We start from the raw sequence: 24,123 nt of genomic DNA on the forward strand, positions 1-24,123 counted from the left end.
AACATAATCCCAACTATCCCTGTAAAACGATGGGGTCTAAATTAGCTGTTACCACTCGAGAAAGAGATCTGGGAGTCGTCGTGGATAGTTATTTGAAAACATCCACTCAATGTGCAGCGGAGCGTTGGGACTCATTAAGAAAGGGACAGGTAATAAGACAGAAACTATCATATCGCCTCAATATCAATCCATGGTACGCCCACATCTTGAATACTGCGTGCTGATGCGGTCGCCCCAATCTCAAAAAAGATATATGGGAATGGGAAAGATTCAGAAACGGACAACAAAGATGATGAGGGGATATGGACCAGCTTCCATCTAAGAAGAGATTAATAAGATTGGGACTTTTCATTTGGAAAAGAGATGACTAAAGGGGGATACGAGGGAGATCTATAAAACCATGACCGGCGTGGAGAAAGTAAATAAGGAAGAGTTATTTACTCCTTCTCATAACACACGAACTAGGGGTCACCAAATCAAATTAATAGGCAGCAGCTTTAAAACAAACAAAAGGAAGTCTTTCTTCCCGCACCACACAGTCAACCTGTGGAACTCTTTGCCAGAGGATGTCGTGAAGGCCAAGACTATAACAGGGTTCAAAAAAGCACTAGATAAATTCATGGAGGATAGGTCCATCTATGGCGCTTTGCCAGCAGTATCCCTAGCTAGGTATCCCTGTTTGCCGGAAGCGGGGCATGGGCGACAGGGGATGGAGCACTTGATGATTCCCTGTTCTGTTCATTCCCTCTGGGGCACCTGGCATTGGCCGCTGTCAGCAGACAGGATACTGGGCTAGGTCTTTAACTTGGACGGGTAGCTGGGAAGACGGTAAATCAGACAGAACCCGTTCGACAAACCTCTTCATTTCCTTGTTATTGCCTGACTCCTTTAATTCATTTCCTTTTCCTTATTTCCCAGCAGACCGACTAACCACCAGATTTGGGTGCTAGCAGAGGGACCTGACGAGCTCCTTCTTTTCGGCAGCGTTGAACTTGCCAGGGCACAGTCAGATTCTGGATGCTCATCTGAATGTAACGCCTAGCGCTCACCTTTATTTCTGTTTCTTAGCTCTTTTGGGCCATCGATCTTTGGTCTGACCCGTAGGATCCCTGCATTAGGAGAGATGGCTAATTAATGAGCCCATAAACCTTGGAAATCAAATGAAACCTGAAGTCCGTAGAAGACCTCGAAAGGCCCTTGGGGGGTGGAGTGCAAGCTGAGGAAGAGTTCCCTGCACAGCTTACCTCTCCATTCTCGTTTTCCTGTCCTGAGCGCAAAAGCCAGGAAGCAGCTCCGGGTAGGGAGGGGATACCATATGTGTGCAGTGGTTAGACAGGGAACAGCAAGGAACTGGACTCGTATGGAGTGAAACTGTAAGCATCTTCTGTATGCCTGATGACTGCAAGTTTGAGAGAGTTATGTAGGAAGTGGAGGCTTTCGGTGGGCTTTCAGAGGAAATGTAATGGAAAGGCAGCCGAAAGTGGAATCCCAGGTTTTTAAACAATCCTCCACTAACACACCAAACAGCTCAGGTCTAGTTACTCATTGAAAATTAGAATAAAGTTACAGCAAGATTTCATCATAAATGAAGTCAAACCCTAAAGATTTCAGAACACAACTGCTATAAGGAGCCACGAGGGAAGCAATACAAAGTCAACCTTGCCTCAGAGAAAGGCAGTTAAACAATTTCTCTTTTTTAAAGCAGCATAATCTCCCCAAATGGAAGGGCAGTGTTTCCGGAGAAGGGTCCTGGAGAGGGTTTTCCTCGTTGGTGCCAGCCATCCACCTCCCCGAAAGGCGGGAGCTAGGTCGACGGAAGAATTCTTCCGACCAAGGCGCGGACTGATGTAGCCGCGCTGATTTACGTTCCCCGTGCAGCCCAGGCCCGAGGGTCGGTGCGTGCTGAACAGTTAAGTCAAAACAGCTCCGTCCGTCAGAGGTGTGCAAAAGGGAAAACCCGCTCCTGGGTGACGCGGCCACGCCGCCCTAACCCCCAGCGTAGCTAAGGGCATTCGGGGAGGCGGCAGGTGGGCCTCAAGCGACGGAAAGCCCTCCTCCAGCACGGGGTTGTGACAGCCTAGTCTCCGTAGCACAGACAGGGTGGCCACCAAGAGACAGGAACAGACAGCGAAAGCCAAAGCGGCCCCAGAGCAGGGGGCGAGGCTGCCTGTTGGACGAGGAGACCAGGTGGGACAGGCGTTTTGGACAGGCCGTCCTCCCGTCAAAGGAGGAAGAGCCCGAGAAGAAGGGCCGGGCAAGAAGCTACAAGCAGGGAAAGAAGCAGAGCAGGCAGGCAGCTCCCCTTAGAGCCAAGGAAGGCACCGGTCCAAGCCCCCCAAAAGCAGACTAGAGAGCAGATCAGCTGCAAAAGACCAGGGAAAACCAAGAACACAGAGAGCCTTATAAGACCCAAGTAAAGTTTCAGAGCTGAGCTTTGCTTACAAGGAGGAACGTGTGACAAAGATGCCTAAAAATACAGGGCCTGTGGAAAAGAGCACTCCCAAAGGCCCAGACTAACAACTGCTTTCCTGAGAGTCTGCTTTGCAGTGCACTAAGCCTAAACAGCCCACTGTCGGTTTCCTGTTGTTCAAACCAATTGCCAGGGGAGAGCGCGAACGCAGTTCCCCACTACCACAAATTATGCAGTTGAGTTTCCCGCATTTGGGGAAATCGCAGGGGTCAGCACTCCCACAGTGGAATGGATGAACCTCACCCTAGGAAAACCACCTTCATGATCATGGTATCTCCCCTGCCAGGTAAGTATGAATTCCTGCCGCCCGGCCGCCGCCCGCCCTCGCTCGCCCCGCACTTATAACACACGGGGCGGACCGCCGCGCCCCCCCCCCCACCGGCCTCGCCCACACCGGCCCCCACTGCCGACAGCTGCCCCGACGCGGCCCCCGGAGACCGTCCCTTCCCCACGCCGAGCTCCCGGTGCCAAAGTCGGGCCCTGCCTGGCAGCCTGCATCCGCTCCCACAATGCTCTGCTCGCACACAGATCTGCATACCTGCTCACGCGGCTCCGCCCCTTCGCTCGGGCCCCTGGGAAAGTGGATTAACTTCACCCACAGGAAAACTCTCTCCCCTCAGCATAGAGCAGTGGTTCTCAAACTGTGAGTCAGGACCCTAAAGTGGGTCGTGACCAGTGGTTAGCTGGAGGTGGTTTGCACAAACCAGTTGTTAAATTTAGAAGCGATTTTAGAACTGCTTGCAAACTGGCTTCCCCGCGATGGAAGCGTTGATGGGCTCTGGTGGGAAGGGTGTCATCCCTCCTCCCGGCCTGCAGGGGGTGCTGCGCTGCGCTGCGGGAGCCATGTGAGCTGTCTACTGGCCTTGTTGCTGCTGCTTCTCTGACCCTGGGGCTTCTGCTACTGCCTGGTGGGTCCCTGGCTGCAGCCAGCCCCTGTCACCCCCGTGCCCTGCCACCCCCCATTGCACCCCCTGCCTGCAGCTAGTCTCTGTCACCCCCCTGCCCACAGCCAGCCCGTGTCTGCACCCCCTGCCCTGCCACCCCCCATTGCACCCCCTGCCCCCAGCCCCATCTGCAGCCCCTGTCCTGCCACCCCCCATTGCACCCCCTGCCTGCAGCCAGCCCCTGCCACCCCCCTGCCCACAGCCATCCCCCTACGTCCCTGCCCACAGCCCCTGCCTGCAGCCGTCTCCTGCTCCCAGCTACTCTCCCTGTGTGAGTGTCTGCACCTGCCCGCTCCGGCTCCTACCCACAGCTGCTCCCTGCCACCCTCCCCCCGCCCACAGCCTCTGCCCCCCCTTCCCCCAGCCAACACCTGTCTGCACACCCTGGCCAGAGCCAGCCCCTGCCACCCCTCCTGCCACAGCCCCTGCCCCCTGCCAGCCCTGCCACCCTCCCCCACCCGCAGCCAGCCCTTGCCACCCCCCTGCCATCCGTCCTGCCCACAGCCAGCCCCTCCCTGCCCTCCCCCGCCCACAGCCAGCCCCTGCCATCCATCCTGCCACAGCCCCTGCCATCCCTCCTGCCCCCTGCCACAGTCCCGGCCTGCAGCCAGCCCCTGCCCACAGCCCCTGCCACCCCCCGACCCCTGCCACAGTCCCTTTCCCCTCCACAGCCTGTCTGCACCCCCTGCCCACAGCCAGCCCCTGTTGCAGCCAGCCCGTGTCACACTCCCTGCCTCCAGCTAGCCCTGCCCCACGCCCCTGTCTGCAGCCAGCCCCACGTCCACTGGTGCCCTGCAGTTCTCAGGGCAGTAACCCTGCACACCTGCTTCAATGAGGGGGGCAGGGAGCAGCTGGGACCCACATATGTGCACACCCTAGGGTGGCCAGACAGCAAGTGTGAAAAATTGGGACGGAGTGAGGGGTCATAGGAGCCTATATAAGAAAAAGACCCAAAAATTGAGACTGTCCCTATAAAATCGGGACATCTGGTCACCCTAGCACACCCCCAGGGAGTGGCGGGGACCCACACATGTGAAACGAACCTCATTTCTAGTGCAGGCCCATCTTTTTAAAAAAGAACTTTAGGTCGGGTTAACATACATCCATATTTTCCTGGACATGTCAGGCTTTTTGGTTCTTAAATCGCTGTCTGGGTGGTAAATTTTAAAAATTCCTCCCAGAAAAATACGGACGTATGGTAACCCTATTGGTACAAAAATCCATACTGTGGCACATCCCTTAAATCAGAACTTTTTATAGGGAACCGGTTGTTAAGATTTTAGCAGCTCATCACTGGTTGTGACCCTGATTTAATGGGGTTGTCAGGGCTGGCATTAGACTTGTTGGTGCCTGGGGCTGAGGCCAAATGTCTGAGCCCCACCACCCAGGGCTGAATCCCCCAAGCTTTGGTTTTGCCATCCCCTAAGTGGGGCAGGGCTCAGGCTTTGTCTCCCCTGCCTCTGCCCAGGGGCTTGGTCCCTCTTTCCAGAACCATGCAGTAAGGTTTTTTTGGCAGAAGGGGGTTGCAGTGAAAGGAAGTTTGAGAATCCCTGGCATAGAGCCTCTGAATATGTCTAGACTTGGCTCCCTGTGGCAGATCAGACACTGAAAGTACAGCCATGGAGACACCACACACCAGCTTTGCCTAGCAGGCAAGAATCAAACCTCCACAGAAAAACACCCATTGCTTTCTAAGCAATTTCCCTAAGCCCTCAGCCACCACCACTTAACAAAGGGGCTTTTCTACACTATGGTTCTGGTCTCACTGAAGGGTCATTTCCAACTGTTTGCTCAGACCAGCATTAGGGAAAATGGTGCCCTGGGCAAAGCTTGTACTTTGGCACTTCCCCATTGCCCCTGGACGATCCCCACTCCCCCTTTACCGCTAGCTCCTGCACTCCCAACTCTTGCACCTCCTTCACCCCTAACTCCTGCCCCTCCTGTGCCCCCTTTGCCCTTAACTCCCTGTGCCACCAGCCATTGCCCTTCTCCTGCAGCCCCTTCACATGGCTCCGGTGCTGGGGGCCCTGCACTTGTTCTCCCTTTCCCTGGGCTTTGGCATCACTAGCCCCTGCTTAGCGAGTAGGGTTCAGTGGTTCCCAAAATGTGGGGCATGACTCCTAGGGGGACGCAGAGGAACATTCATGGGGGCACCTCAGGGCCTGAGCCAGCCCCCATGGAGGGAACAGCACTCAGCCCCACTCTGCCCCAGCTCTTCCCCAACCCCACCCTCAGCCTGGGCCTCTGGCTCCCAGCCTGGCCTCGACCCCCCTTACCACTGTCTGCACCCCTCTCCCCAGCAAGCAACAGCCCCACTCCCAGCCTTGGTTCTTGACCACGGCTTCCAAGGGGCCACAGCCATGGCTAAGAGGGCACAGTGTGAAATGTTTGGGGACCCCTGGTTTAGGGTGACGTTCTCAATCGCTTCTATGCAGTCCAATAAAAGCTATTCCTCACCCACCTAGCCCTCCATCAGGACCGACTAGGTATGTTCTGCTGCCTTTCACTCATGCAGGAAGGATAATAACATTTCATTCCATTCAATCCTAAAGTGATTTGTAACCCGCCACCAGCCAAAACTGGTCATTTTGGGAAAGTGGCCCCATCATGCTGCATAGCTAGGCAGAGTAGGTGTGTCTGTGCAAACACACTCTGTTCCTGAAGTCTTTCCCCCAGCTCCTCACTAGATGTGAGGGGGGAGCTCATTCAGCCTCTGCTTCCGCTTAGTGTTTAGAAACTCCTTTTTGTCCCTATCTCTGCTGGCCTTAGATTTCTCCTCCTGTCTCTTTTTTGACAATTCAGATGAGGTGGCCAAGTGGTTAAGGTGATGGACTGCTAATCCATTGTGCTCTGCACCCATGGGTTCAAATCCCATCTTCATTAGATGCATTTAGTCATTTCCCTTCCTTTGTAGACAACCATGTCCCCCTTTGGTACAACGTTGCTTCTTGCAAACAAAAACCTTCTCAGAAACTCAGAACTCTATTGCTTTAAATAAAATGTTTAAATCCCAGATTTCTTAAAAAAAGAAAAATTCTCTAGTCCTGTATTTCTTAATTTTTATCTCAAAAGGTAACATCCTCGTCATGTCCTCCAAACACCCTGGGACCAGCCCAAATTATTAAAATACCCTCAACCCGAGCAAGGCCAGAGCAGTGAACCAGAGGTAGTATCTAGGCCAAGCTGTTCTGAAGGAGGCAACTCCAACATTTTCTCCCTGCTTCCCTTGGCAAGGTCTGACTGAGAAAACAAAATTCCCCAAACTGAAAAACCAATACTAGTCTGTTTGGGGACTTTGGTTTGAAAGTATTATTGTTATTATTCTCTTCTGATTTCTGAATCGGTTCAGTTCAGTCTTTTTCCTCCAGGTGTGTTTCCAGCTAAAACCACATTGTGGGTACTGGACCACTGACCTATCAGCTCTTAACACCCAAACTTTCAGTAACTCTATTATCAGTACCTGTGAGTGTAATTTAAACCATAGGTCCATCTAGCTCTGAATCTTGTCTTCTGACAGTAGCCAATACCAGGTGCCCCAAAAGCCACTCACCAAGGTACCACTGGGAGTTGAATCCAGGATCTCTTGTTTACAAAGCAGGTGCTTTAACCAGCCAAGCCATGGTACCTGCTGTTACTTAAAGCAGCGTGTTTGCCCACACCTGACTCTCTGCCAATCCCCACTGGGCCCTGACAAGTGTTGCTTGTGTTTGGCTTCTGTAAAGCAGAGGAGCAGGTGAAGTTTTGCTCCCAAGGTGTGTGTGTGATTCTTTGCACAGGTCTACACTATGAAATTAGGTTGGTGTAATTACATTACTTAGGCTGGCAATTCAGTTCTATCAACGTAATCCCGGTGTAGATAGCGGCTCAGCTGTCAGAACTTTCTGGAGCTATGAAAGGGGAGGGGCCCAGCCTCTGTAGCAGGAATGCAGGTCAGGCGAGTTCACGGCAGGCATGGTGGGATACTGGTGGAGACCAGTTATGGTGATATAATAACCAGCAGCATTTACACTGACAATTTGTCACTTTAAGTTTGCTGCACAAAGCTCTAGGCCTCTCATCATGATGGTTTTATTTTGTCACCAAAACAGGGCAATTTTGTCACCAGATGTGGCATTGCAGTGTGTGCACCAGCCACAAGCTGCCGACCGAGGGAGCGTTGTGTGTTTTTCACACAACTGAGCAATATAATGATGCTGAAATAACTTTGTAGTGCAGACCTGGCCAAAGATTCTCACTCACACACTCACACTCACACACACACACACACACACACACACACACACACACACACAGCTTGCAAGGAAAACCTCACCTGCTCCTCTGCTTTGCAGAATCCAAACACAAGCAAAGCTTTTCAGGCCCCAGTGGCGATGGCAGGGAGTCAGGTGTGGGCAGACACTGTGTCTTAGCCCTAGGCAGGCACCATGGCTTAGCTGGCTAAAGCACTTGTCTTGTAAACAGGAGATCCTGGGTCCAACTCCCAGTGGTGCCTTGTTGAGTACCTCTTGGGGCACCTGGTATTGGCTACTGTCAGAGAATTAAATGGGCCTTTGGTCCAGCCCAGTATGGCTGTTTAAATTATACTGATAACAGAATTACTGAAAGTCTGAGAGTTAAGAGCTGGTAGGTCAGTGGTCCAGCCCAACACAGATAAACCCCCCTCCCTCTGGGACAGGGGCAGGTCTAGGCTCTCACACCAAATGGCTCATTGTGGCTGCCAGAACCTGTGAGCAGCTCATTTAGTTTATGCTGAGGGTTGAGTCCTGCTTTGTGCACCGTGTGTGAGAATGAAAATCCTAAACCGGCCTTTGAAATAACGAATGCAGCAGGACGTGTTATTGTCCCTGCCCCAAAGCAGACAGACCAATGGAGAAATGCCATTGAGTCCAGGCTAATACTCCACTGCCATTTTACCTTGTTTGCTTGATAAACTCCCTCCCAAACTTGAGGGCTGAGCTTGAGCTGAGATGTCTACACTGCAAATTTACCACCCCACGGCCCTAGCCTGGGAGCCTGCACTGGCACAGGGCAGCCATGGGTGTTTCATCGCAGTGTGGACATAGCCTAGCATTATGTCTACACTGCCATTAACACACCCAAGTCACTATTCTCAAACCCTGGGTCAGTTGATTCAGGCTTGTGGGGCTTGTGCTGCAGGGTTATAAAATTACAGTGTGGCCTCTGAGACCCCACGAGGGGTGAGGGTCTCGAAGTGTGGGCTCCAGTCTGAGCCCCAGGAGCCCAAATCAGATCATCCAGGCCAGCCGGGCCACAGGGATTTTATCACAGTATAGATGCCCTCTCAGGGTATGTCTACACTGCAATGTAAGCCCAGGGGTAAGGTGGTGGTTCTCAACCAGGGGTCCTGGGCCCGCTAGGGGGGACACTAGCAGTTTTCAGGGGGGCTGCCAAGCAAGGCCGGCATTGGACTCGCTGAGGCCCAGGGCAGAAAGCTGAAGACCCAGCGCATGGGGCTGAAGTCCAGGGCCCTGAGCCCCACCACCAGGGCTGAAGCCAAGGCCTGAGCAATGTAGATTTGTGGGGCCCCTGTGGCATGGTGCCCCGAGAGGGGAAGAAAGTGCCCTGAGGCCTCAAACAGAGGGCTGAGCCCTGACACACGACTGGCTCAGAGGGTCTCTGCCAGTCAGGAAGGGGGAGCAGCGAGGGAAGCCTGGCAACTGATGGCTGGAGGGGTGAAGAGGTTTGGGGTATGGTGGGGGAAGAAGCACCTGGGACTGGATAACCTGGGGCTGGGCAGTCTCCATAGGGGACACTTGCTCCTCCTGGGCCCTTTCCACACCCTCTTGCCAGTAGAGAATGACCACCCTGTCCCCACCCCCAGCGGCAGCCGTGTCTCAGGACTCTCCCAAGCTGCACCCACTAACTCTCTTCCCATTTGGGGTCTAGCTCCGGGCAACAATTTCCCACCAAGATGAACCCAGCTGGCTGCTGACTGTTCTGGTGCAACAGGGTGGGTGAAAGGCAGAACTGCAGCACTTCTCAGGCAGAATTTATTTTCTTCATGCAAAAAAAATGAAATTCTGCACTGGACGTGAATTCTGTGCGTACGCAGTGGCCCAGAATTCCCACATGAGTAACTCACACCCGGCACAAAGATAACCTGCTCACTCCCATCTCTTCTCCCTATGCGCCGAGTCCCAGAGCTGCTGCTGTCATTAATGCACACAGGCTTTCACTCCCGTCAGTGCTGGCACGACCCAATCCAGTTACAGGACTGAACCCTTATTCTCCCATCATATGGGACAGTCTCAGCTCAGGGGGAGATGAGAGGGGAAGCGGGTACAAATGGAAAAGAGTTGTTGTAGCCATGTTGGTCCCAAGATATCAAAGAGAGGGATTTTAATTGGTTCTAAAAGAAATGACCTCACCCACCTTGTCTCTCCAAGAGATCTGAAAGTGGCAGGAGACGAACAGGAAGACAGAGCTCAGGACTCTAAATCAAACAGTTTCAAGCCCCTGGAAGAAACTACATTTCCCTTCTGCCCCTGGGTATGTTTGTGTCCTATATGAGGGACCACCCCATTCCTCTCACAGCAGCAAGGGGAGACTGCAGCCAGCCCAGATGGTCCTTCCCCAGCCTGGGATGTGTGTTGTGAGGAAGTTTGTGTGTGGTGGGTGCACGGGCTGGGTACAGCTAACAGCTAGACTGATCTGCAGACTGGAAAGTCAGGGCAACTCCCGCACAGCTTGGGGGTTGTGGGCAGGGGTAGCAGTTTTGGAGCTGGGCCTCTGTCCCCATAGGCCCCATGGCAGATGGCTCTGGCAGCATCAAGTGGGTCCGTCACTGCAGGGGAAGGCAGGGGCACTGTTTGTGATTGGGGGGGGCATTGGAGGGGGGGTCCATGCTCAAGAATGGGGGATGGAATTCACCTCCCCACCCCTCTGCAGAGCCCAGGAACTAGGGATTTATCCAGGGAAGTGAATTTCACTCTGGGTGACTTTGAGCCGGTCACGGAAAGATCCTTGTGCTTTAGGTTCCACACTGGCCCCAGGAGTTGACTAGTACTCCCTCCCCAGACTGCCGGGGGCAGCCAGGGATAATTAGTGGGTTATGGGAATTAGAAGATGAAAACTCACTAAGAACAATGATATTTGTGTGTTTATTATTAAATCCCCAGACACCCACCAATCCCCATCCTCCTTCCCATGAGCTCTAAATATCTAAGGGACTCAGCTATTGATCCTGCAGTGAGTTCCTGCCCCTCCCCACTTTCTATAGCAGCACTTTTAAGAACAGGGCAGGGAAACATGTAAATACTTTGAAACAAATTCCAGAAGCTGCTGAGCATGGAGAAGTTAAAATGAAATCAAGGTTCCGTCTCTCCAAGGACCTGGCCCCTAGTGCAAAATTACAGACATTCCCCAGAAATATCAGTTGGAAGTGATGGCGGAGAAAGACGTAAGTGCATTGGTCGATCACAGGATAATTATGAGCTGCCAATGTGGTGTGGCCATGAAATAGGCTAATGCAGTCCTAGGATGCATCAGGCGAGGTATTTCCAGTAGACACAGGGAAGGGTTAGTACTTCTGCCCTTAAAGTCTGTGAGTCTATAAACTGTGCCTTGCATTGCACAGACACTGGTGGAGATCAGGGCCCCATCGTGCTGCACACGGCAGAGACCCTGACTGAGATCAGCACCCGCGTTGTGCTGGGCACTGCAGACAGAGAGGGACAATCCTTGCCCCAAAGAGATCACAGTCCAAGTAGACAATGGGTAGGAGGAAAACAGAGGGGGCTGTGACTTACCCAAGGCCACCAAGCAGGTCAGGGACAGAGCCAGGAACGGCCCCGTTAATGACAGAGCCACATCACCCGCAGGTTGGAAAGGTCCCAGACCCCATTGCATTAGGCTGCAGGAACAGGTGGGTTGCCCATGGCAGCTCATCTGCAGTCCCTGCACACAGCTGGGGGTGGGGGTGTCCTGGATCAGGAGAAGTCAGTGTCCAGCCCTGTGGGGCTGTGCTCCTGACTCACCTCCAGCACTCACTGCTGCCCCTCTGCTACCAGCTGCACTGTTCAGCCAGCCCCAGGCCTCAGAGAGGTCACTGTCCCCCCACATCCCAAACCTTCAAACTGGGACATGGTGCACCAGTGCCAATCCGAGTGCACTAGTGTAAATTCTGTCTATACTAAGAGTTTGCACCACCAGTGTGGCAGAGTCCTTCAGTGCCCAAACCAGCAGTACGGTGGCACTAGAACTGGGATCTATTTCTAGCTCTGTCAGGACAGCCTGGGTGACCTTGGACACATCAATGTTTCTCCTCCCAACTTTAATCTATTTACCCAGCTGCCCACTCACGGGGTCTCCTCTCTCTCCAGAGCTGCTCACCACTCAAATCTGTGCGGGGGTCCCCAGAGCTAAGGCAGTTCAGCTCGGGAATAGTCTTACAAGGGGGGCTGTGGGGTCTCTTTCCCTGGAAGTTTTTAAGAGCAGTGTGACGAAGTGGGGCTGTTCTTAATGTTTCCTCTGAATACTGTGTGGCTGCCTCGGTTTCCCCTAGGCATTTCTTAAGTCCCCAGTGTGCATAAATGGCCGACACATTGTATCCTAGCAACAAATGGCTGGGGCCCTTCCCCCCGCAAGGGGATGGCTAAAGGTGAACCGAGAGATCAGGTGACCTCCTGGCCCGGCAAAGAGACAAAGCCCAGAGGAGGAGGGGCTGGAGGGGGTTTCAGTTTGGGAGCTGGCTGGGGACGAGGTGTGAGGGCAGACGTGGGGGCCTGCCTTGCTGGGCCCCAGAATGGACCCGGCTGAGGGGTCCGGTTCTCTGTACCTACAAGCTCTGTTTTAGACCCTGTTCCTGTCATCGAATAAACCTCTGTTTTACTGGCTGGCTGAGAGTCACGTCTGACTGCGAAGTGGGGGGGCAGGACCCTGTGGCTTCCCCAGGACGCCCCTGGAAGTGCACAAAGGGGCAGAGGATGCTGAATGCTCCAAGGAGAGACCCAGGAGGTGAAGCCGTGTGAGCTTCTTGCCCTGAAGACAGTCTGCTCCGAGGAAGAGGGGGTTCCCCAAAGTCCTGCCTGGCTTCGTGGGGAGCAGTTCCAGAGCATTGCCCGGGGACTCCGTGACAAGCAGGTAGGACAAAGCTCTGTCAGAGGGAATCTACACAGACTTGATCCTGCCCCCGCAGAGAGAGCTGGACTTGATGACATCTTGAGCTCCTGCCCAGCCCTACATGTCTATGATGCTATGAAATAAATACGTATAAAACACAACGTACTGAGTAAAACCCACAACATGTCAGGCAATTCAGAAAAAAAAACCAGCATACAATGACAATACAAAGGAAAAGAAAACAACACAATGCTAACTAATACACCCTAGGACCAAATTACACAATGAAAAAGAGCTCAACTCAAACCAGCATGACACAGGCACCAAATACACTGAGGCAAAACAATGCACCATAAAACTATGCAACACAACATGGTGCAGTCACAAATGGCACCATGCAAAACAGCTCAGCGTAGAACAGGGCACAGCACAAAACAGAAATATTTCAGTGTAGGCCTGGAAGGGATCTTGAGAGGGCGTCTACTCCAGCCTCCTGTGCTGAGGCAGGACCAAGAATCCCTAGACATTCCCAGACTGGTGTATCTCTAACCTGGTCTTAGAAACCTCCAGTGACGAAAATGCCACAGCCTCCCTTGGAAGCCAATGCAAGGCAAACACAGCCCAAAACAAGCTGTACACACACACTGGGCTTGGGGTTAAGGGGAGAGGCAAGAATTTAAACAATCTGGGTTCAGTTCCCAGTTTTGCCCCAAATTCTCCGTGCAAACTTGAGCAAATTACTTCAGCTCTCGGAGCTTCAGTTTCCCCATCTGTAAAATGGAGAGTCGCCTCCCACCATTGGCCTATTTAGCCTTTGAGCCTTTTGTGGCAAGGCCTCTCTGTCCCTGTGCGCACATCTACACTGCAGTCAGACACCGGCGGCTGGCCCGTGCCCGCTGACTTGGGTGCACACGGCTCAGGCCATGGGGCTGCTTAATGGTGGTGTCCATGTTCCGGCTGGGGTTGCAGCCCAAGGTCTGGCACCCTCCCATCTCGCAGAGTCCTACAGGCTGGCTCCAGCCCGAGCCCAGACATCTACACTGCAATTAACCAGCCCCTTTGCCTGAGCCCTGTGAGCATAAGTCAGCTGCCATGGGCCAGCTGGGGGGTTTTAACAGCAGGGTAGAGATATCCTGGGTGTCTGTTCAGCACCTGTCACAATGGGGACCCTGATCTCGGTCAGTGTCTGTGCAGAGCCCTGCACAACAGAGGGCCTGATCTCAGTTGGGGCTCTGCAAACCCTAGCATTACAGGATCCCGGATTTTGTTTGGGGTCCCTGGAGCATCTGGCAAAATGTGGGGCCAGGATCTCTGTCAGGGTCTGTGCAGTGCCCAGTACAGTGATGGGACGTGATCTGGGTTGGGGTCAGTGCAGGGCCGGACCCAACGGGGTCACAGATCTCAGTCGAGGTCTCTGAAGTGCCCAGCACAATGGAGGCAGCAGTTCGGGTCGCAGTCGTGCACTGCCTGGCACAAGGGGGCCCGTGATCTCGGTCCAGGGCTCAGTTTTACCTGGCACAACAGTGGGGTCTGATCTCACATGGGGTCTCTGCAGCGCCTGGCAGAACAGGGCCACGCTCAGTGCAATAAGAGCCCTGATCTTAGTCACACACCTGGAGAGAAAAGCGGGAAGATTTTCAAGAATTCGATATCAGTATTTCAGAACTGAGGAGAAAATGGGGCACAAACTAAATATTTGCCAATATAAGGGACAAGCATCAACAGGTGGGGAGATTTTGTGTCACCATTCAACCATTTAAGAGAAAAGGGGAAATTTGAGGGGATTATACAGCGATATTGAATCAGCAACAGAATGGGATGGATTCTTGCTTCATATTCCCATGGCCGGCAGGGAGCCCTGGGTGATGTGGCTTTCACAGGGGACAGGAGTGGGGCTGGAGCCAGAAGGTCACTGGCTTTGCGGAAGGGCTGGCAGTGGGGTCTGGGAATGTGACTAGCAGGTGGTGGAGAGGGCATGGGGGGGGCTGCTGGGTTGGGCAGGGTGGGGGAGGGGGGCAGTAGCTGGACTGGGAAACCTGGGGCTGGGCTGTCTCCATGGGGGACGCTTGCCTCCCCCCTTCCTGGGCCTTCCCAGGCCCCGTTGCCAGCAGAGAGAGGCCCCCCCAGCCCAGCCCAGAGGTGTCCCTGTCTCAGGGCCCCCCCAGCCTCTGCCCATTCACCCTCTGCCCAGCTCAGGAATCACTCGGGGGAACCATTTCCCACCCGCACAAGGACAAATCTCTGCAGGTGGAAATGGGGGAAACCCCCCAAACCCGAGCTCTGAACTGGCCACTGGCGAAGTGCAGAGAAAATGGGGCACAATCGGGGGGGGGGGAACAGGGAACTTCTCAGGGGTTGGGGGAGGGGGGATCACCCTGGGGGCTGCTCGTGGCTCTCTAGGGAGAAAGGGGGCAGGACGGGGGGGGGACGGGGGGTCCCCACGGGAGGACAGCGGTAAATCCGAGGGGATCTCAGCCCCCCCCTTTCTCGCCCCGCTCCTCGGGGGTCACCGGCTCCCCCCCCCCCCCGGCCATGTCCGGGCTGCACCGACACTTCCCCCCCCCGCCCCTTTCCCAGCCCCCTCGGGACCCCCCCGCCCGGTCTCCCCCCGGCAGCCCCCGCCCTGGCCGGGCTCAGGGGGGGGGCGCTGGACTCGGGCGGGGGCAGCAGCTCCGAGCCCCCCCCCAAGGGAGCAGATCCCGGCGCTGCGAGATGCCGGGTCCCGCCCCCCGACACTGGGGCGGAGTCACCGCCGGGACCTGGAGGCTGCAGCTCCGCAGTGGGGGCGGGGCCTGGGGCGGCCCCAGGGGGGGCGGGACGGGGCCGGGCGCGGGGGGGTTCAGGGGCCCCCGGCACAGACCCCGCTGCCCCGCCCGGGCTCCCGGCTCACAATGGAGCAGCCACGCGGCGCTCACCCAGCAGCTGATCACGCTCGGCCCCCCCCCCCCCCGATCTGCGCATGCCCAGAGCCGGGAGACACAAAACTCTTCTCTGGCTCCGGGAGAGGCTCCAACGGCCCCGCGCGCGTTCGCAGACCGGCTCCGCCTCCCTCGCCGACGTCAGTTCCTGTCCAGAGAGCGTGAGGAACTACATCTCCCAGCCTGCCCCGGGGGCGCTTCCGGCATCTCCAGCCCAGGGAAGGGAGGTCCCCGGGGCCAGCCTGACCCTCCCCGCACCGCTCTTCCTTCCCCCCGGCCCCGCCCCCTCCCCCAGCCGGTGCCTCTCAGACCCCCCCCCCCCCGCCTGTTCCCGGGGAGCGGCAGAGCCGGGGGGGGCTTGTGACCCCCCCGTAATAACCAGCCCCGAGCAGCCCCCGGCCCCGACCCCTCCCGGCAGGAGCGTGTCCGCCCCACGCGTGTCCCCTCCCACGCGCTGCCCCCGGCCATGGCCCCGCCCCCGGGCCCCTCGCAGGGGGGTTGGGACCCACAGGGAAGCGGGACCCGCCTCAGCCCGGAGGGGGCAGAATCGGGGCCGGGTCTCCCCAGGGGAAAAGCGGGGCCAGGGGCTGGTGTAGCAGCTCGGCCCCTCCCCCCCCCCGCGGTGCCCGGGTGCAGGGCACGGGGGTTTGCAGGGCCCGGGAAGGGGCTGGGGCAGCTGGGTGCCGGGGGGGCGGGAGGAAGGAGGCGGGAGCCGGGAGCGGACAGAACCGGGAGCATCAGCCCCCGACAGCTCCGGAGAGACCAGATGCTGCCGCCTCCATCCGGAGCTGGGAGCTGAGCAGCTGCTGCTTCCCCAGCGGGGTCTGTGCTGGGGGGAGCCCGACATTAACCCCTCCGGGCCCGGGCGGGGGCTTCTCTGGCTGCGGTGGAGCCAGCTCAGGTCGGGTTATTGGGGGGCAGCTGGTGGGTTCCTGCTGGAGGGGGAGGGGCAGGAAATACTGAAGAGGTGGCAACATCTGGGGAGTTAGGTCTGGAGGGGGCAGGGAATCCGCTGGGTGAGGAGAGGGAGGGGGACAGAGTGTGACAAACCTCCTGGGACTTGTTTAACGGGGGCCTACATCCTCAGAACAAACGCTTGGGTGTTGGGGGAGAAAATTCCCTAATTTGTGAAACAGGAAACAGACAAAGCAACCCCCTGGGTGGGGCTGGGAAAACTGACCAGACTTCCAGTGCTGAACCCCTGCGAGCCAGGGGCTGGTGTGACATAGAAAGGGGGCACCCACCTGGGAGGTGTAGGGAAGATGTCCTGGCCCCTCACATCCAGCTGCTGGTAGTGGGGAGGGTGTTGGGTTCCTACCATGGGGCTGGATCAGCCTCTGGCTCCTAGCCGTGTGATGGATCTGCTGGCAGAGACAAGGGGTCTCTCTTTGTTCTCTCACCGTGGTGCCCCCTGGCTGCTCTCGGCAGTGTGGGGATAGGACTCTGCTGTCTGTCCCTGTCTCAGAGCTTCCGTTTGATTGGTTCCTTTCCCCCATGACTAGTGGGGCAGCAGGTGTTGGACTCTTGCTCTTCCAGGGGCCGGTGACCTTCGAGGAGGTGGCTGTGTATTTCACCAGGGAAGAGTGGGCTCTGCTGGACCCCACTCAGAGAGCCCTCTGCAGAGACGTCGTGCAGGAGAACTATGAGAATGTGACCTCGCTGGGTAAGGATTCCCGTCCCCTCCGTTCTTAGAAGAGGAAATGAAGAGTTAAGGTTCATGGCACTCCCACAATGCCACCTCTGCTCTGCCCTGTTTCAGCACCACCCCAACATGCCAGAGAGACACACACTAGCCCTCTCCCCTCCCCGGTTACAGAGCGCTCTGGGAACAGAGCAGTACAGCAGAAAGTCTCACGACTTCTCTTTGCTAAGATAATATTCGGGTTCGTCTCCGTCATAGCAAACAGAAGCTTCCTCCCCCTGGCCTGCTCTCCGGTACTGAACCTCCTGCACACAGACCAGCTGAGACTCGCAGTGTTACCACCTCTGCCCTCAACCTGAGTTTTCCTTTTGAGTCACTGCTTCACTTACCCCTCACTAAGCCCCACAGATCACTCGAACATACGCCGCCAGGGTGCTGACAACCCCCGTGGCAAGAACACGCCCTTGGGCACCTTTGCTGACAAAGCCTGCAACACTCAGCACAGAACTGAGGCAGAATTGGCCTCCCAAGTTTCACATGCACCTCTCTGCATAGCTCAGGCACAGCTCTGCCCAGCTGCTGCAACCCATCCCTCCGTCAGCCAGTCACAGCTACAGCTGGCCCCGTGCACACAGCTGGAGGACATGTGGATAGATGCTGGGATTCCCACCTGTGAACACAGCACAGACAGTGACACGTTCTCTTAGTCTTTCCTCAGATCGATTATAGGTTCGTAGCTTTGAAGGCCAGATATGACTATTAGGTCATCTACTCTGACGTCCTTTATACCACAGATAGGGTGACCAGACGTCCCGATTTTATCGGGACTGTCCCGATATTTGCTTGTTTGTCCCGCGTCCCGACCAATGTTCGGTCGGGACACTGGACAAACAAACAATTTTGCCCTCCGCTCCCGTGCACAGGCGGAGCCTGGAGGGGCTCTTGCCCCCCGGCCTGACTCCGCCCCTTCCTTCCCCCATTGGATCCCTCACCAAATCCCTGCCCCCTGCCCCGCCCCCTCACTGCCCCATTGGATCCCAAGCCGAACCTGGGGAGGAGACGCCCCTGTGCAGCAGCCTGGGCACACGGGCCATGGCTGGCTGGGGCCGGGAGCGCTGCAGTGCAGCGCGGAGGCTGCTCCAGCCCTGCAGTCCACGGGGCAGCATGGTGGGTCCAGGGGCAGCGCGGAGCAGGCAGGGCCCGGGTGAGCGGCGTGGCCCGGGGGTGTGGGCTGCCCGCCGGAGACATGTGGTGGAGAGGGGCTGCGGGGGCGAGATCTGTCCCAGGCGGGGCAGCTGGCGCGAGGAGCCGGCCAGGGTCCCCCGAACCGATAAACTTCCCCGACGCTGCTGGGGAATCCTGCGCCTCTCCCGCTCGGCTGCGCTCCAGCATCTTGCCCTGCCGGGAAGGAGCTGCTGGAGTGCAGCTGAGCGGGAGAGGCGCGGGGCTCCCCGCCTGCGGTGGGACGAATCTCATGTGCCCGGGGTGGGAGGCTCCGTGGGGAATGCAGTGCGCGCGGCTGGGGCGCTGTGTGCGATCCGGCGGCGCGGCTGGGTCCTGCTAATGCCCCCGGCCCCTACAAAACTGTTTTTTTTTTTTTTTTGCTCTGCCGCCATTTTTTTTGCTCCGCCCCCCCCCCCCCCCCCCCCCCCGTGTCCCGATATTTCATCCCTGTGATCTGGTCACCCTAACCACAGACCATAGAATTCATCCCGTTACTGCTGCATTGAGCTGAACACCTGAGTCCCTGTGGCAGTTTGTTAACCTTTGCACGGCCCACACAGAACCACCCTCAGTGGTTCTTGCCAGCTGCAGGGTTAAGGGTTGGGGGCAAAGTGAAGGTTGCATTGGATGGGGGGGCGTTTATATTAACTTCTCATTTCCTGGTTCGCAGAGGTTTAAGTTTAGTCACCATCTATACCGGAGGTGGGCAAAGTACCCTCCTGCCTCCCTTGTTTTCTTTCCCTTGAGCAGGGTTTCCAGTTTCCAAACCCTACGTGATCTCCCAGCTGGAAGGAGGGGAAGAGCCGTGGGTCCTGGATCTCCAGGGTTCAGAGGAAAGCGAGATCCTGAGAAGTCCCTGGACAGGTGAGGAAACATGAAATCAACCCAGAAACTGTAAGTGCCTGAGAGAACCAGCTGGGATTCCCCACACAGACTCTGTGAGCTCAGGACAGTCCCCAGCAGATCTCACTCCTGGCTTCCTACAGATGATGACTGACAGCTTGGCTGGAGCTCCCTCCCTTCCTACTGAGTGTTTGGATGGGATGTGGGCAGGGCCGGCCTTGGGGACATGGCACCCTGGGCAAACTTGCATTTTGGTGCCCCTGGCTCCCATGGGCGTGGCAGCCCCCCTTCCCTCTGTCCCCCATGGGCTCCCCAGGCTCCTCCCCCTCTCTCCCCCCAGCCCCTGCACTGTGCCCCCTTCGCTCCAAATACCTGCTCCCCCTTCGCTCCCAACCCCTGCCCCCTCCTGTGCCCCTAAGCCCTGCACTGTGCCCTTTCACCCCAACCCCCTCCCCTCCCTCATGTGCCCCTAATCCCAGGACTGTGCCCCCTTCACTCATACCCCCTGCACCTCCCTCCTGCACCCTGAACCCCTGCATGGTGCATACCCCCTTCACCCCAAACCCTGCCCCCTGCACCTCAACCCCTGCCCCTTCCTGAGCCCCCAGCCCCTGCACTGTGCCCCCTTTGCCCCAAATGCCTTCTCCCCCCTGCACCTGTAATCCCTACACCCCCTTCAATCCTAACTTCTGCCCCCCGCACCCCAACCCCTGCCCCCTCCTGAGCCCCCAGCCCCTGCACTGTGCCCCCTTTGCCCCAAATGCCTTCTCCCCCTCCTGCACCCCTAATCCCTACACCCCCTTCAATCCTAACTTCTGCCCCCCCGCACCCCAAACCCTGCCCCTTCCTGAGCCCCCTGCACTCTGCCCCATTTGCCCCTAACCCCTGCATCCTCCTGCACCCAAGTGGGGAACCTGACCTAGATGCACAAAGCAGCTGGCATTGCTGCTCGCTCCCCCACTGGACTGCTGCTCCCCCGCCCCACGCAGCCCTGGGGGGCTGGGAGAGGGGAGTAAGGAGCCACGTCAGGGCTTCCTGCACCCAGGTCACTTTCCCTGCAGGCTGTGTAAGGGGAGGGCAGGAGAGCAGCTGCTCCTGATGTCTCAGCTCAGCGGGGGGGGGGCGGGGGGCCCGCGAAGTGACCTGGCTGCAGGGAGCCCTGGGGTGTGTGTGTGTGTGTGTGTGTGTGTGTGTGTTGAGGGGAGGATATGAAGGAGTATGTGTATGTTGAAGGGAGTGTGTGAAGGACTGTGTGTGTGTGCCTGAGTGAGTGAGTGCGCTGTCTCTTTAAGAAAGCTCTCAGGGTCAGGAGCCTGAACTAGGCTTGTTCAGACACAAGCAGCTGCTGGCAGCTCCGGCCCCAGGGAGGCAGCAGCACACGCAGATTCCCCCCGTCCCGTCACCCCAGCTCAGTGGAAATTGGGTACCCGGGTGGGGGGCAGGGGGACACCCCGCCATCAATCAGCACCTCCCCCCCGCAGAGCAGTCAGGTCGATGCTCCCCGTCGGGAGTGGACAGGGCGACTCTGGGGGTGAACGGAGGGTGGGGGTTTGGGGGGCCAGGAACAGCAGCAGCTGCACATGTGGAGCAGGGCGGAGGAGGGGCCCCTCCGCTCCGGAGCAGTCACCTGGCTCTGACGGCTGGTTGTCCAACTGCCCCCTGCAGCTCGGCTCTCTCCCACTCCCCCACGCTGCTGCTTATCTGCCTCCCGTGCCGCGTTCATCAGCCCAGCGAGCCTCTCGGCAGCAGGTCAGGCGGGAATCCAAACCCTGCGCCCGGCACCCCCTTGGGTGGGGCACCCGTACGGCCCCCCCTAAAGGCCGGTCCTGGGTGGGGAGCAGAATTGATCCCCTCCACTGTCCCCTGTGGGGATGAGTTTGGGGGAATTCAGTCCCCGATTTTTATTTTCTGTCTCTCCAGCACTTACTTGGGTTTGTTCTCTGCCTTTCCATCCCCAACTCTGAGATTTCTCCTCCCTTCTAGCAGGTGATGGGCTGGTGAGGGAGAGCGAGGAGCAGAATCCTCCCCAGGAAGATGCTGAGCTCGCCGAAGCGAATGGGGAATTACTGCGAAGATCCAAAGGGAGCGTGTCCCGCCCCCGTGAGCAGGGAAAAGCTGGTGAAAGTTACCACAGACCAGAGAGAGAGCAGGGAAACCACTCAGAGGAGAGAGTGGGTGAACTCATTAATTGTCAGGGAACTCACAGGGACCTCACGGAAACTACGTCCCAGGAGAAAATCCTCAGGGAAAAGAGAGAGACGACATGCAGTGAGTGTGGGAAAAACTTCCATTACCGCTCAGCCCTTATTCGACATGAGATAATCCACACGGGAGAGCGACCCTACAAATGCTGCAAATGCGGGATAAGCTTCACTCAGAGATCAGCCCTTATCTCTCATCAGACAATGCACACGGGAGAGCGACCCTACGAATGTTGTGAGTGTGGGAAAAGCTTCTCTCGGAGCTCAAACCTTACTGTCCATCAGCGGATCCACACAGGAGAGAGACCCTATGAATGCAGTGAGTGCGGGAAACGTTTCACTCACCTCTCCTCCCTTATCTCTCACCAGAGAGTCCACACGGGAGAGAGACCCTATGAATGCTGCGAGTGTGGGAAAAGCTTCACTCATAGCTCAGGCCTTTCTAAACATCAGAGAATCCGTAAAGGAGATAAACTTCATAAAAACCTTCTCTAGAGCTGTCAGAAGATTTTTTTTCTTTAATTCTTTTGACAGTTTCCAGATAGTGACTATTAAGGTATTTGCATCTTTTGCCCATTGTGGTCCCTCAGCTCCCACACATGAGTTGCCCAGTTTTGAAGCTCGCCCATCTTTGGGATGGATCCTGCGGTCCTTTCTATCAACTCCATTGTCCTGCGAGTCATGGGAGTGGGTGTCCTTTCTACCAGGAATGTCCATCACCCCAGGTGAGGGAGATAGGGGGTGTCTTCAACCAGTTACATTGAGATAAAATCTACCTGGGCCTCATCACTGTGGTTGCCATGGAGTTAGCTAGCTTGAGTTCACTTTTCTGATAACTATTCTTGCACTAAAGACATGGGCCATGGAAAGTAGGTGGAGTTATCTTGCACATTTCCTCCTGATCTGACCTAACCACCGTCACATTTCCTTGTCTAAACAAACCCGAGATTCACATTTGTACTCTTCCTCCCAGTGCAAAGTTATTGTTCGAGTTGCCACATTCCTCTTTGAGGACAGATTTTCTTATTCCCAGTTGTTGTCACATTACCCTGGATTGTGCAGAACAGCAGTTATTTTGACTTTTTTTCTCATTTAAAATATATTTAAATATGATGAAGAGCTGGAGCAGTGTCAGGGAAATGTGTCATTTTAGGCTCTGTGACACTGGAAGGAGATGGGGAAGGATGGAATCTCTGAGTCACCCCATCACCCCAGAACTGCTACCTTGTGCCTGAGCCATGCAGAGTTCACCCCCTTCATATTCCTTCACTTCCCAAAGTGTCCGGTGAGGTCATGTTCTTGGCTCTCACTTGGGAATGGTGCTTGTACGTCTTTGATCCTAAATCCGTCAGTCTGGCAGGAGGTGAAAATGTCACAGACTTGGAAGGGGATTTCAAATGGATCCCAACCACTGTTCAAATCCCTTTTTCCCTCTATTGGCAAAGCCACTTCTGGGAAGGTCGGCTGTTTTTTCCACCCGTTATGAAGGTGCTAAAACTTCTGTAAAAAACACTAATGAGACAGCGCTGGGTGAAGCAGGTTTCAGTGGATCATTGGAGAATTTCTCATCCTGATTCTGAAACATCAGATGTAACCTAGTCTGGAATTTCACTTTAAATTAAAATGAAAGTGTCTTCTACCTCTCTGTGATATGGGTTTTCTATCTTTCATGAAGGGTCCTTGGTCATATAACTGCATGTTAGTGTTGTTTGACAGATTGTAGGTCAGATTTATTGGGAAATTTCAGACAAATGACCATCATTCTTTACTTTAGATTTGTTTTTCCCCTATCCCTGGATGGTGACATGGAGAAAATTCAAATGCAGTTCAGTCAACAGGAGAGAATACTCCAAGCTGCTGGACATATTATCAGAGAAACAGTCGTGTATTTAAATCTCCACTCTGAAAAGGTGAACAGCAGCAGACCCCAAACCATGTAACCGACGGAAGTAAGTGCACATGGTCACAGGGTGGTTCAGTTGTTTAAGTCAATATTGTCTCAGATGATCCAGGGATAGAATTCCACAGTAAGTGACTTGGAACTAGGCAAAATGCCCAGGTATTTGGTTCCCAAGGTATTTGTGACCCAGTCCCTACAGGAGGTTACTCCTGAAGAGATCTCCTAGCTAATCCCAACATTTGGGAAATGCTATCTGTGATGAGGTGTATCAACCTTGAACTGGCACTGCTAGGGTTAACTGCGCCATGTGGGCTGAAGAGCCCACACCCCCTCCCCCTCTCTGGGCTTGCGCCGACTGGAGAGGGAGTATAAAAGGGAGCAGCTCAGCTCAGCCTGGGTGGACGGAGGAGGAGAACAAACCTATGTTGTGGGCTCCTGCCAGGAAGCTGCTGGACCCCCAGGCTGCACAATCCAGCCACCCTGAGGCCCCTGCAGACACCCAGTTGACCGCCAAGGATGCGACGCTGGATGCCGGGACATTACCAACTCCGGACGTAAGGGGGGGAAGTGACTCAGGGAACAGGACTGTTGCAGTGAGAGATCAACCCTGGACACAGGAGTATTGGTTCCTCAAGGCCCTGGGTCAGGACCTGGTGGAGTAGGGTGAACCATTTGCTGTTGAGAGCCCAGACCTGTCCCTGTCCCAGAGGGAGGGGGTTATCTGTGACAGACTGGAACACTGACCTATCAGCTTTTAACTTCCAAACTTTCAGTAACTCTATTATCAGTGCCTGTGAGCGTAATTTAAACCATACTGGCCTGAACTGGACCAAAGGTCCATCTAGCTCTCTGTTTTGTCCTCTGACAGTAGCCAATACCAGGTGCTCCAAGAGGTACTCA

General features: G+C 55.8%; 3 non-coding genes across 3 annotated transcripts; 2 read left to right on the forward strand and 1 right to left on the reverse strand.

The window, feature by feature from the left end:
• Positions 1-2,600: 2,600 nt before the first annotated feature.
• LOC123359045 lies at positions 2,601-2,764 on the reverse strand. The gene has a single exon (XR_006575813.1). It is a non-coding gene; the product is annotated as a U1 spliceosomal RNA (small nuclear RNA).
• A 3,451-nt stretch (positions 2,765-6,215) lies between these two features.
• TRNAS-GCU lies at positions 6,216-6,297 on the forward strand. The gene has a single exon. It is a non-coding gene; the product is annotated as a tRNA-Ser (tRNA).
• A 1,535-nt stretch (positions 6,298-7,832) lies between these two features.
• TRNAT-UGU lies at positions 7,833-7,906 on the forward strand. The gene has a single exon. It is a non-coding gene; the product is annotated as a tRNA-Thr (tRNA).
• Positions 7,907-24,123: the final 16,217 nt, after the last annotated feature.

The sequence above is a fragment of the Mauremys mutica genome, unplaced genomic scaffold (genome assembly GCF_020497125.1).
Source record: "Mauremys mutica isolate MM-2020 ecotype Southern unplaced genomic scaffold, ASM2049712v1 Super-Scaffold_100100, whole genome shotgun sequence".
Classification (NCBI taxonomy): Eukaryota; Metazoa; Chordata; order Testudines; family Geoemydidae; genus Mauremys; species Mauremys mutica.